General features: G+C 35.6%; 1 pseudogene; it reads right to left on the bottom strand.

Annotated features, from left to right (window-relative positions):
- Nucleotides 1-304: 304 nt before the first annotated feature.
- LOC150069520 (DET1- and DDB1-associated protein 1 pseudogene) lies at nucleotides 305-634 on the bottom strand (annotated as a pseudogene).
- Nucleotides 635-14861: the final 14227 nt, after the last annotated feature.

The following is a 14861-nucleotide window of genomic DNA, read 5'->3' on the forward strand; positions in this document are numbered from 1 at the left end:
GAGGACACACTCCTGTTCTAGGGATGAGGGAGCTGGGAAAGGGGAGGGTGAAGATCAATGTTGTATTTTGACAAAGCATCTACTGACATCACACTTCTAATGTCCCCTTTAACCGAATCTTGATACATGTTACAGCATAAATAAAAACTCAAGGAAAATAAATACATCGGTTCCTATGAGATTGAACACGGTATGGATGGCGAGGTCTGGGGGCCATGGAAATGGGCAGGGTGCTTACACTTGGAGGGTGGGCAGGTAGGTGACAGGAGCTGGCCTAGGAGGAACCTGGGGGGGAGCAGGAGTCCTAGGTGTCCTTGCGCCTGTCCTGGCTGTCGGTCTGAGCCACCTTGCTGGGGGTGCCGAGCTCTCCCCCTCCTTGTCCCCCTGCTCCAGGTCTCTCTTCTTGGCAGCGTTCTTTTTGTCCCATTGCTGACGCAGGTGGTGCAGGAGGATGTTTGTCTTTTCTGTTACAATGATCTGCTCGGATGGGTACTCCCGTGTGGGTAGGTAGACTGAGGGGCGCTGGTTCGAAGTTTTGCACACGGAGTCAGCATGAAATCGGCTAAAATTACTTTTGTTGTACACAGGCAGTCCTTTTAAAAACTCTGCCATTTTCTGTTTCCTCCGTCGTCGCTTCAGATGCATCCGCCGCCGCCGCCACAGGATCTTCTGTCTCTTTCTTTAAAATACTAAAATTATAGGGAAGCAAGTACAATAATTTACTGAAGGATGATTAATCAATAAGCAAATGCCAGAATTCAGAACTAACTGTACAGTATGAAAGCTCATATTTATAACCATTACACTGTCTCATATTATAATAAAACATCTTATAATATCTCAGCATAGTTTTAACTGCTTTCATTCAATTACATCATTTATAAGAAATATTATTTATGTGTTAAAAATAAACTGCAGAGGCTTGGTGTGGTGGTGGATATTTGCAAACCCAATGACTTCTAGAGAGTAACCAAAGACTGGGAGTGGGACAAATTTGGCAAGTTTGTTTCAATAACAAAATACACATATAAAAGCTAGGGCTAGGGCTGAAGTGGTAGGCTACTTGCTAAACATGCATGAAGTCCTTGATTTATTAACCTAAAATAAACCAAAAAATATACATAGTGAAGTTCAATAATTGTCACATGGCCAATGAAGTACAGAAAAATTATAACATGCAGGGTTTTTACTCCGGTGTCTGGTTTCTTAATCATAAGAACATGGTCCGATTGTCCTGTGGCTTCTGTCTAAAATATACCCTGGTGTTTTTCACAGCTAAAGACCAAAAGCAAGAAGGAAGCTACAATGTTAATGAAGATAATGCAAGTTGTATGAGCTCACTCCTTCCGAGGGCAAGAAGGTATTTAAGGTAATTAGTCAAATGTCTGAGATAGAGCCTTGCCAAGTTTTCTTTGACAAGGCTGGGCCTTGAACTGTGATTTTCCTGATCTCTACCTTCCAAGAAGATATGATTATAGGCTTGAGCCACCAGAAACTGCTATATGTGGGTTTTCTGGAAGAAACCTGTTAACTAATTCCTCTAGCAGGCTCCCTAAGCATTACCAAATATAAGGAGATCTTTTGCTTCTGAGAATAATTATACATATGCCAATGAAAACATTGGTATTTTATGGCCTTATTATGTAAGAACCGTGAAGGTTAAAGAGGCACACATTTTGTTAAACTCCTCTGTAAGCTGAGGACAGCATATTTTCTCCTGATCGTGCTCAAGCAACCATTTTACCACTGAGACCTTAAGCAGGATTCCTTAGTACACCATGATTCTGAATAAAATAATTTCAAAATAAATTCATGTAATTTCGGAGAGGAAAATTAAGTACAATTAACATTATTAAAATTTCTATCTTATACTACATTTGTTGGAATGAGTATAGGCAAGTACACTGATAAGTAGCACCATGTATGTGTATGTCAAAGGAATCTCAAAGGAATGCCAAAATGCTAAGATTAAATTTGCTAAGTGTGGGGCCGGGAGTTTGGCCTAGTGGTTAAAGTGCTTGCCTAGCATGCACGAAGACCTGGGTTTGATTCCTTAGTACTATATATATAGAAAAAAAGCTGGAAGTGGTGCTGAGGCTCAAGTGGTAGAGCTCTAGCCTTGAGAAAGTCCAAGGACAGTGCTCAGGCCCTGAGCTCAAGCCCAGGATTGGCAAAAAAGAAAGAAAAGAAAAAAGAAAAGATGCTAAGTGTGGATATGAGCCCAGTTTATGTACACAAGACTAAAATATATCTTAATAAGAAAAGATAACTTGAAATAGAAATTACATTACAATCCATGTTAAAAAAGAATTAATGAGAAAAATCTAAGACACAACTGCAAAGAGGTCACATAACACATATAGTCATATTTTTAGCAAAAGGTGTATATATTCCCAAAGTTTAGGTTTTTGTCTTGTTTTGGAGACAAGATTTTTCTTGCTTGGGCTGTTTATAATCCGCAGAGCTCAGGAGTAGGTGCCTAGCTAAACTTTAGTTTTTGTATTGATGTGTCATGAATCTGAAAAGAAATTAGTTTAACACAGGTAGGTTCATTCATGGGAGTCTTAAGACTATAATCAATCATATAAATATTCACATTATATCGAAAATAATGGTATATTGTTAAAACCCACATTTTTCTATAAAATAAATTCAGGGTCAACTTTACTTTTGACCTTTCTGAATATGCTAAAATAACTCTTTGCAAGCTAAGATAACCTGTAAGTGGAGCTAATATCAGCATAGTGATAAAAGTGACACCTAGTGGCTGAATCATTGAACTGTATCCCATAAATACTGGTGAAATTTTAATGCTGATGACATTTAAATTTCAGCAAGCAATAAATCAAGCATTTTGGGTCTGAGCATATAAAATACATGCAAAAATTGGATCCATATTAAAAATCCCACAAATGTCAAGAATCATATTCTTGTCCTCCCATTGTAATGTAATCAGTGTGATGGAACAAGGATCAATTAGGAGAGACCATTAATCACATGGACTGAAACAAATAAGACTCTGGGAAAGAGGAGTCACCTGAGTAGAACTGTAATGGAAACATAAGTGAAGAGAAAGGCTCATGCTGTTTTTACAAAGAAAGCATATGGAGGAAGGCAATTGCTAAAATTCAAAATTACAGAGGTATTGATAAAACAAGGAGCAAAACAAAACAAAACAAGGGGAATGGTTTGTGATTCATACAGAGTTCCATCATGAATGACAAAGGCAAATATGTTATTTCTGTTTTTATAATTTATCACCTTAATTTCAGTTCTCTGTATTATCTTTTATAGAAAATAAAATGAAAATCATACATTATGTAATTATAAATATATATTCTTTGTGAACAAATTTTATTAGTTATAAATAATCAAAAGATTATATAAAGTTATTATTTGTAACCAGCAATGCATACTTGAAGGTCTGGACAGAAATGTAGGCATGAGTGTTAAATATCTTTCAATTACAAAGATAACTAGATCATTGCACCATAACACTTTGGCATCAGTTGATCAGTTTGACTACACTGATAGTGTCCTGTAAATCCTTGTGAATAACATTATTTTCTTTTATTTCCTATACCTTTTAGTAAAACTTTTAGATATGTTTCATTTAGACATACTGATCATGTTTCCCAAGTCATAGCTTTCTTTTTCAGTTTTAATGACAGAAAAGCATTTACTCTTCATTTGATTGGGAATCTCTCTATCAGCACTGCTGGAGGTACAGTTTATTTATTGAATCTGGGTGTGTCCTATGAGGAGTCAGAGACGTTGTCATGTGCTGTGCCTTTATCTGAATAGAAGAGAAGCATAAACTATTCTCCATCCTGTCCTTTTAGATTCTCTCCTTTCGTCCTTTTTCCTTCAAAAGCAAGTTTCTTTTGACTCTGCTTTTGACTTCAATGTTTTCTCTTTTGATGAGACTCTTCCTCTTGCATCCATTAGTTTCCAGCATTTGGGTATTTCTTTGGCTCTTGGTCTATGGGTTACTGATGCTTTTTACCACATCTTCTTTTTCATTAGATAAGTACATTTTTGTGGAGCTGCTGCTTCCGGCTAATCTTTTCATAATTGGCATCTTTTCATCCACTTTGAAATGATTTGACAGCATCTTTTATGTTTATTTCCATATTAATTTTCCCTAACTTTATTTCCATACTAACTTGTTTTGATACATGCAAATGTACAACTGCGCTTACCATCAGTTTTTTATTTTTCTGTTGCAAGTCCTCGGGCTTGAACTCAGGACCTAAGCACTGTTCTTGGCTTTTTCAAGACTAGAGTTCTACCATTTGAGCCACAGCACCATTTCTGGCTTTTTCTATGTATGTGGTACCTAGGAAGAGAAACAAGGCCTTCTAGGCCAAACTCCTGGCCCCATCAATTTTGAGACAATCTCTTCAATGACTCAACAAATCTTAGGAATTTCTCTAACTATGGCTTTTTCAACATATCTCATATTTTCGTCATTCTATTTTAGATTCTATGAATTTTTCTCTCCTTTGGTCACTTTGTAGTATTTAACCAGTATAAGTATTTTGTCTTACAAATATAAGAAACTGCGTGTTCACAGAATTTTTCAGTTCATTGCAGTCTGTATGTGTTCAATAATTCTACATTATTTGTTGCACTTTCCCTTTATGTTTTTATTAAATTGTAAATTATAAAAATTATATCATAGGGCTGGGAGTTTGGCCTAGTGGTTAAAGTGCTTGCCTAGCATGTATGAAGATCTGGGTTCGATTCCTTGGTACCACATACATAGAAAAAAAGCTGGAAGCGGTGCTAAGGCTCAAGTGGTAGAGCTCTAGCCTTGAGAAAGTCCAAGGACAGTGCTCAGGCCCTGAGCTCAAGCCCAGGACTGGCAAAAACAAAACAAAACAAAACAAAAAAATTATATCCTTATTGCTCCTTCTTCCAGTGGAAAACACATTGTGTTTGTCTCATAAAATTATTTTGATCATGTCTAGAATTGCACAGTCTTACAGTGGAATCCAGATAGCAAATAAAGAATACATTTATAACTGAAAATAAAAAATTCAAATATAAGAAGAGAAACTCAAAAATAATAAATATCGAGTATACTATGAACTCTTATGAGTTTAGTGAAGAAATGAAAGTTGTTAGGTTTTGTTTTTTTCATTTTTTGGTTTTCCTTTTTCCAATGGTCATGGGATTTGAACTCAGGGTGCTGCCTCTGAGCTTTTTTATTCAAGCCTAGCATTTTGGGCCACAAAGCCACTTCCAGTTTTCTAGTAGTTAATTGGAAGTAAGAGTTATCACAGACTTTCCTTCCAGAACTGTCTTCAAGCTGCAATCCTCCTGAGTAGCTAAGTTTACAGGTGGGAGCCACTGGCGCGCAGCGAGTTTTTGTATTCATCCCTCCAGTCCCATTTTGCAGAATAGACATTTACAACTGTTATGCATTCATCCTCACATTCTGCTTCCTACTTTATGGATGAATAGATAGCAAGACACATATCGACATATATTTGATCTTCACATTGTGCAGATACACATATGAGCACATTTCTTGTTTTGTACACGGTCACCTGGTTTTGCAATTAAAATGATCTCAGTACATGTTATACATTTACTTTAAAAATACATAACATTGCCGGATACTGTTGGCTCATGCTTGTAATCCTAGCTACTCAGCGGGGGCTGACATCTGAGGATAACAGTTTGAAGCCAGCCTGGGAAGGAAAGTCCATGATGCTCTCATCTCCAATAAACTACTCAAAAAAAAAAAAATCCTGGAAGTGGCACTGTGGCTCAGGTAGTGGAGCACTTAAGCAAAAAGGCACACAGAGACAGTGCTCAGGCCCAGAGTTCAGGACCGGCAAAACAAACCTAACTATGACATCATTTAAAAAAAATTTTAGATTGTTTCAATCTTTGCTAACATAATCCCTACTGAAATAAGATCCATGTGTATATATGCATTGTGAGAAATTACCTACATGTATGGATATTCATATTTTTATATTCTATGGTTGTTAAATAGATAATTCTATAAGCAATTGTGGGCTCATGAGAAATTTATGTTTGTATTTTTGTATTAGTTCTAATACTTCTTTTATTAGTTCTAGAGTTAGTATTGTACTTGTTAAGTAGGCACATTGGAGCTAAATCAGGTACTGTTTAAGCTTTAATTATTTTTAATAGGGTCTGGAGTTCATTTTTGTCTGGGTCTAGCTTTGGACTTCTGTAGTTCTATTTCCATCTTCCAGTTTACCTAGGATTATAATTATATACTAAAGTGCCTAGCTATTTCCCATAGTTTCTGATTTTTGCAAATAAATATGTTTAATTTTCATGTTCAAATTCATGTTCTACCTCTCTAAACTCAAAGTAGATAAAAAAATTCTTATAATCTGCTTCCATATTACCTTGTGCTAAATCTTCTCTCTCTTTTTGAAAAAAATTTCAGTATTGTACAATCTTAATGAATTGATTGCAAAAGCAATTGTCTTGGCACAAAACCTGCATATTAACATTAATTTTTTCCTCACTTTTAATTGCTGTTAATGTGATAGTTTCAATGAAGACCTAATTTTGGTCATCTGTCTCTGACCGCTCCATATTTCATGTTCGTACTTTATTTTTAGTCTCTTTAACACATTTAGATATTTGTTCAAGAATTAATTCTCATCCAGCTAGGTATTACACTAACAGTCTCAGTTTTCTCGTTTCTATCACCTGTCCACGGAGAAAGCACAATCAGGCTTGGCAGCCTGTGTTCATGTTTGATTAACCATTTAGTCAAGAAGTCATTTGGAAAATGAGAGTTATAATTAAACATTTCTCTTTACCTTCCGTGGCTTTGATTACACTGGGCTTTTAGCCAAATCCCTTCTGTGTCCTGGGTTTTTGGCAGTAATAGGAAGAGAATCGTTGTTGGACAGAATGAAATGCTACTTCTCTCTAGCACCCTGGTTTTAGTTTCCATAGATCAATTCATGCATCATGCTCCATTATAAAAATGGGAGCAACCATGTTCCTGAAACGACATCCAAATTTAAAAATCAGTGACGTGAACTAATTAAGTATAATCAGAAGAAGGGACACAGTGATGTGTGAGTTTTGGAGGGTAGGTTATTTTCTTTTTTAATATATTTTTATTGTAATTGATAGAAGAGTTACATTATATTCACCAGATTGAAGGTGCATTACTTCACATACATTGATACCCTTTCTCATGTCTTGGTCCCCATTTCTCTCCTCCCCACCCCCACCCCTCATCTTGTTTTTCCCCCCTTCCCTATCCTATTTCAAATAGGGTAGGTTCTTAAGAAAAAGCAATGCTACTCAAATTTTGGCCATAGGCCAGTGCTGAGTCCACCATGGCTTGTCACCATGCCACAATACAAAAGTATTGAACTGAGGAGAAACTTGGAAAAATTGTCATAATTTTAGTGACATCCATCAGACTATTTTGTACTCACCTAGTAGAATAGGGTATGAGAGAATCTGGGGCTTGACAAATCTGTTTGATGAGCTGTCCATGGCACCAGCACACAAGGAATGTACTAACTAGCATGGATATTAAATAAGTAAGATAACGCTAGTTCTTTTTTCTTTTAAATCAACATCTTACACTTTATAATACACTCACAATTATACACAGATTTTCTGTTGACAAGTACAAAAGGCAGAGAGAGGAGAATAAATAGTCGCAGTCACTACATTCCATAGTCAGCATTGTCTTATGTGTGGTCCGGTCAGCATGGAGTCATCAGTACCATCCAGGATGGATCCCTCCTCAAAAGTTGGAGACTGCGCTCAGCTCAGCACACGTTTGGGTTTCCACAGAGCTAAACTGAGACTGTTCCAGGCCAAATCAGCCATGAGAAAGTCGTTCATTGCTGTCTGAGTCTCGTTGCTGGTAAAGATATCTTCACATTTCTCTCTTTACATTTTCTTTTTTAATATATTTTTATTGTAATCAATAGAAGGGTTACATTATATTCACCAGATAGAAGGCATTGCTTCACAAACATTGATACCCTTTCTCATGTTTTTGTCCCCATTGCCCTCCCCCTCCCCCTCCCCTCATCTTGTTTTTCCCCCCTTCCCTATCCTGTTTCAAATAAACAAATAAACATATATACAATATATTAAATAACAAGGTGAGATACTGTAACAATATGAGATAACCAAGGGGCAACAAAAGAGATGAGAAATAACATAGTACATTAAGAACAACAGTCATACATTGTATGGCTCTTGTTTCTATATCTTGGAGGTCCTTTCATTTAGCATCATCCTATATGGCCTTATGTATCTAGGTTTTGCCCTGTTGTAAACCTCTGCTAGGAGAGTTCAAGGTTCATACTAATTATGACAAATGAAGAAAACCATTGAGCCTATGTTCCTTTGAGTCTGCCTTATTTCACTTAATATGATTTTTTTCTAATTTTTTCCATTTCCTTACAAATGGGGCAATGTCGTTCTTTCTGACAGCAGCATAAAATTCCATTGTGTATAAATACCACATCTTGTTGATCCACTCATCAACTGAGGGATATCTGGGTTTGTTCCATATCCTCGTTATGTAAATCTCACATTTTCTTTTACAAAATATAAGAATAAGAATTTAATGGGCTGGGAGCATGGCCTAGTGGTAGAATGCATAACTAGCATTCACAAATCCCTAAGTTCATTTCCTTAGCACCACAAAAACAGAAAAATCAGTAAGTGGTGCTGTGGCTCTGGTGGTAGAGCACTGGCCTTGAGAAAGCCCAATGACAGTGCCCAGGGTCTGAGTTCAAAAACCAGAAATAGCAAAATAAAAGAAAAAGAACTTAATTTTTGAATGTGAAAACAATTTCTATTCACACATATATGTGAAATGATTGTACATATAGTACATATAGTTTACTTCTGGTTCTAACAAATGAAAATAAAGGTAATAACAATATATAATGATATATAAGAAACTTTGGCCAAATTATCATTCAAGAAATATTCTGTATCGTATTATTTACTGGTTAGTGATGTGGGTGTCATTAAAGTATTTTTAATTGATATGACAGCCCTGATCTTCCTTAGGCTCACAACAAAAGGCTTGAAGCATATTAAAGAAGGAACGATCTGCATGTTAAAATTGATCAAACGTGACTGTCATTTGTCAAAGAAAGAGAAGCATCCAGCGAAAGTAATAAGCAAAGTTTTTTGAGTGACAATATAAGAGATTATTTTTGTTGAAATGATTGTGAAGGTATTTCGGGAAAGAATAGTAGCTAAGATAGTCTTTAACAATCTGAGATTGTCTATCAGTGTGACGTGCATTGAAAAAAACTTCAAGACAAAGCAAGGAACGTGTGGATGTGCTTGAGAAATGGTGTGTAAATCAGAAACAGCTAACAGATTTGTAATGGGCTGATTTATGCTCTCCAAAATTCAGACGGTGATGTCCTAGTCAACAATGTGGCTGCATTTGGAAATTATAACCTAAAAGGAAGTAATTAAATTAAATAAAGTCATTAAGACTCACCCACACACCAGTGACTCATGTCTATAATCCAGACTGAGAAGGCTCAGATAGGGAAACTCTTGGCTCCAAGGGTAATCTAGGAAGAAGAGTATATGAGACCCATTTTCAGAGAACAGAAGCTGCTTATCCCTACCACTTGGGATGCCAAACATAGGCAGGTTGTGCAAGAGCAGGAAGGGAGAGGCTATCTCAAAAATAGCCTGCCAAACACAACATTAAAATAATAATCAGGGCTGGAGGCATGGCTTGGTGGTATGAACACCTGACTTAATGATCCTTAATGATCAGAGTTCAAACCCTAATATTACCAAAAAGAAAGAAAACAGTATGATCCAACGTCTAGTGCTTTTTCAGAGAAGAGGCAGGTCATATGGCCAAACAGAAATAAAGTTGCTGTCTGCAAGCCATATGAGTAAGTCCGTTTTTCATTTCCTGTTGCTGGAGAAGAGTAAATGATGACCTGTGTGCTAAACTGAAAGCAGTACTATAAGGACTTATTCAATTTTGTGGATATATGTGTACATATATATATGTATAGTCATTACTCTAATTTAGAATCTTCCTTTTGATTGCATTCTGGAGAAACGTTATGTGCTGAAAGGGCTGGTAATGCACGTGCAGCAAATAATACTAAAGGGACATAAAAATTTCCTAGAAATATTGTCACTTTGGGTGGTTCATTCAAATTTTATGTGTATTCAGAGCAGTTGAATGCTTCAGGAATTGGTGGAGTAAACAGATGGTGACAGCTGCTTATTCTGCATTACTATAAAGAGTGTCATAAAAAATACTATTCACTTCTGGAAAGAAGTGAATAATATGGCATAGCTGGGAGCTGGAAATAAGAATGGCTGGTGGCCAATTCACAAGCACTAATGGGTTAATGATAAGGAAAAAGAATCATTTGCACAACTTCACAGGGAAGTGACCTTGAGGATCATGCCCATATGGATGAGGATTGTTTGTCTATGGTTTTTAGGGTATGAAGCTATGACTTACAGGTTTGGTAAGAATACCACAAGTCGCCTTCCATGTTACTTTCAAGTAAGCTAAGTATTACTTAGTGTCACAATAAGCTATGGTTTGTTCACCATTATCTCTAGATTCACTGAAATAGTCATCAGCACACATTGGTAGGTTTAATGAAATAAGATAATGGTCTTATAGGCATAGAGAAATGTTCAATTAGATAAGCACTTGAAGTCAATAGAATAGCTAATATCAAACATGTCTTCCTTTGCTCATATTACTAAGCAAACATAAACTATAAAGACTATAACACAAAACCAAAATCAGCAAATCCCTTCTTTAGTGGAAACTTACACGTTTTAGTGTGCATGTGTATTAATTTTATATGTTAAATATTAACATCCTAGAATTTGGAAAATCTATATCTGAATATTAAGGGGCATGCTACAAGGAATTCAATGACATAGTGTGGTCAAAACACCAAACAATAGAAAAAATAAAGTCGCATTTATGGAACTTGACAGAAGAAGTGAAAAACATGTGTCCAGCTAAATGTCGCATAGGTGTGGTAAAAATGTGAAGATAAATGGTCGTCTTAGTGATTGGAGACGTAGCTCAGTGGTACAGCATTTGTTTAGTGTGACTGAGTTTAATTCCCAGTACAGCTCCATCCTACTCCCCAAAAGAGAACATCTTGCTAATGAATTGGAAAAACATCTGCTAAAAACAGTGAGACATGAATAATGTAAAGCTAGGAATCTGTTACCCATAATGCTCATGATTAGGATAGATGTTGAATATTAAATTAAAAATAGAGGAAACAGGTACTTGAAAGGGAATGGGGCCATGGGCAGAGAGAGGGTCAGGTAACTGAAGAGGAGAGAATGCAATCAAGAATTCCTTGTATATCCTACAAAATTACAAAATGTAAGGGAAGGAGTTAGCTGAGAATGATGGGTGAGAATGTTAAAAGGGATGACATTGACCAAAATGCCCTGAATGTTTTCATATGCTGCTTTGTAAAATGACAACTCTTTTGTACAACTACTTAAATATTATATATATTATATAAATGCATATGTAACTTTCAAAATTATAAAAAAATACAGAGCTATACTTGTTCACCATACATTTTCATTCAAGGTTAAATAGGAAAGAAGGAAAGTTAAATCTTGAGTTAAACTGATGAAATAATGTTAAAGAATGTGGCATTGGGGTTGTTTTATTCCCAATGCTAGATTAAGAATGCATCTTCTTCATCTTTCTTATAGAAGCTTGAAAACGTATTTTACGTTCAAGTGGAAAGCAGATGTATATATTTTAATGCCTTCTCATAACTACATATTGAACATTTTTGACAGAGTGAAAAGAAATATGATGATGCAGCATTAACAATCTCAACCTGGTTACATTGGATCACACCACAATCTCAGTCACTCAGAAAGTTTGATTCCAAAATTTCTTTGCATTTCTTCAAAATGAGGATAGACAGTTAAAGAATTTCTAATTAATAATGAATTTAGTATAGTAGCAAAACATAGGCCACGTGTAGGGACAAACTCATTCACAAATTATTCAATATCCAATATTCTTGTCTTCTTTTAAAGTGTTCATCTACTAGAGAATCCCAGACATGGAACACTAAAGCAAAGTTGTAAAATACTCTTGATATCTTAAAGGAAATCTCAGAAACCAGTAAGGATACTAGTTTCATTGCAGATGAAATTACTTTTTTAGTTAATGGAGAAAAAAATTGACTGTGAAACCATTAGTATCCTTTCTTACTCCTATTTTTTTTTGCCAGTCCTGGGCTTGAGGTCAGGGCCTGAGCACTGTCCTTGGACTTTCTTAAGCCCAGAGCTCTACCACTTGAGCCTCAGCGCCATTTCTGGCTTTTTTCTATGTATGTGGACTGAGGAATTGGACCCGGGTCTTCGTGCATGCTAGGCAAGCACTCTACCACTAGGCCAAACTCCCAGACCCTCTTACTACTATTTTTAATAATGATAATCTCTAAGTTTCCTAAATATTTTATAAAGTAGTAGTTTTAAATAGCCCACTGTTTGTATTCAGTTCTCATTTGAAACAGAACTTAATGTTTAATTATTCTATCAGCCATTAAGAAGTCACCTGAGTAACTTACAACCAGAGTCCTCATTATCTGCAAAAGTCAAGGATATCAATTAAGTTAAATGCTTCACTAAAGATGAGATATTTATCCTGATTACCTGCCAAGAGCATAATACACAGATAGCTATAATGTCAGAAAGACAGCATGGAGCAGATGAGTCTCTTTGGAAACAGTTAACAAAGTCCATGTTATTTAATTAGTAAAAGCTAGAATTGGCAAAATATATGAACAGTAGGTTAAAATGCTTAAGCATATCAGTAATAAATGCTTGGTAGTTTGCTCATCTAAATCATTAAGTGAATCCTGTGTAGACCAAATAAATCCATACGAGTTGCTTCTAAACCACGTTCGTTCCCTCCCCCTTCCAATTTTTCTTTTCTTTTCCATTCCACCCCCCAATTTCTCCAATACCGATATCAAATAAATGCTATCTCCAGTCACTTCGTGTCAGAAAAGATAGATTTTATTATCATTCCATTTGGAAAACCACTCAGTTACTTGAACAGGAGACACTACATTGACTCTCTAGCAAAATAAAAGGGTTAGAATATCTAAATTGTATGATACTGTGCTCAGAAACTACCGCTGCTGTAGGTCAGAGTACTCTCTAGCCTTGTCTCACCTCAGGAAGTATCCTTAGATGACCAAAACAAACCACGAAGAAATTAAGTTTCAATTCACAGCTGCAAGAATCAGTTGACTGCATTCGTTCCTTGCTCCCATGGAATCGTTCATACTCTCCCAATTAAACTTTCCAGGAAATCTCTGAACCTATAATTAAACAATGTCGATTGCTTTGCATAATTTAAAGTTGACTCAAAGTTGATTCGAAATAGTTTTGTCATCAAGTAGAATTCTTTTTATTAATCATACACCTCAATAAATGCCTCTTTCAGGATTATTTGCCACCGTTTCTATTTCCATCCCATGCCTCCAGGAAACACACTGGTTAGTCATTCTCTGTGCTTCCTTTGTGTACCTCGAAATTTCCCAAAGAAATTTGCCTTTATTTTCCTTTAACTGTCTCTATATGATTAATAAAAATACGGAGGAAGTAAGCTTTGACTTTTACTTACAAGTGCTATTAAAGAAACGTGATAAAAAGAGACTTGTTTTGAGAAAAGACCAGTTTACACATTTGAAGCTTTAGATGTGTGATACTGCCACCTGCTGGCATGTACTGCACATGTCAGTATCATAGTCAGAAAGCAAAGTATGCATAATGAAATACTTATTTTTCTCTGAAAAATGGCCAATCTGAACAAAAATGAGCAATACAATCACAAAAATTTATCTATCAGATATTTTGTGTTGCATTATGATGAATATTTAAGATCTTGTGTATCCTGAATAGCCATTTTTGTTTTAATTTAAATTGTAAAGATATACAGGGACTTAAGGTTGCATATGTCAGTACCTTTCTTTTTGAACAGTGTTAGCCCCTCCCTCATTTTATCCCACTTTTTTTACCTCCCCAAATTAGATTAACTTGTATACAGGAAAAAGGGTACATATATTAAAAAAATAAAAATAAAAAGTGACAAAAATGGATGAGAGTGACCAAAGAGAGGTGAGGAAGAAAAAGAAATATTAGTTGCAATGAGAACAATTTTTTAAAAAAAAATCTCTTGTTTAAATATCTTGGAGTTTATTTCAATAAGCATCATTTCATATGGTCAACTGCATATAGCTATTGAGCCATTTTAATCTTTTCCTAAAAATACCCTCCTTTCTTCTCTCCGTGCTCATGCTTAGAGTGCAGTTTAATTAATCATGTCCAAGTGCAGTGATTTGTCTTTTACTATCCATTGAATTCACTTGCAGATTTATAGAAATGTTGTAGCTATTACAAACAAAGGAAACCATGAAACTTATACTTCTTTGGGTCTAGCCACTTTGCTTAATATAATTTTTTTCCAAATCTTTCCATTTCCTTACCAATGGGGAAAGATCTACCCATTGTTTTTTAATGGTGTTTCTAGCCCAAATCAAAGTTAACTTGTGACAATTCAACAGAGACATTTCCAGGACAACACATCGTAGGCTGTTGCTGGCATTCACAGTCCAGAAAGAAACAGATATTTCTAACACTTTTGTAGGACTTGTTAAATAAGATAAATTTAATGTGATTTCTGAAGTAAAAATATAATACATTATAATTACAGAATGTTCTATTAAAATGTAATATTTTGTTAACTGTTTCTAGAAAATTTATTACTAGTATTCTACATTGATGCCAAGTATTAATTTTTTTGAGAG

This window comes from Megascapheus bottae, chromosome 1 (assembly GCF_031878675.1).
Source record: "Megascapheus bottae isolate mThoBot1 chromosome 1, mThoBot2.hap1, whole genome shotgun sequence".
Lineage (NCBI taxonomy): Eukaryota > Metazoa > Chordata > Mammalia > Rodentia > Geomyidae > Megascapheus > Megascapheus bottae.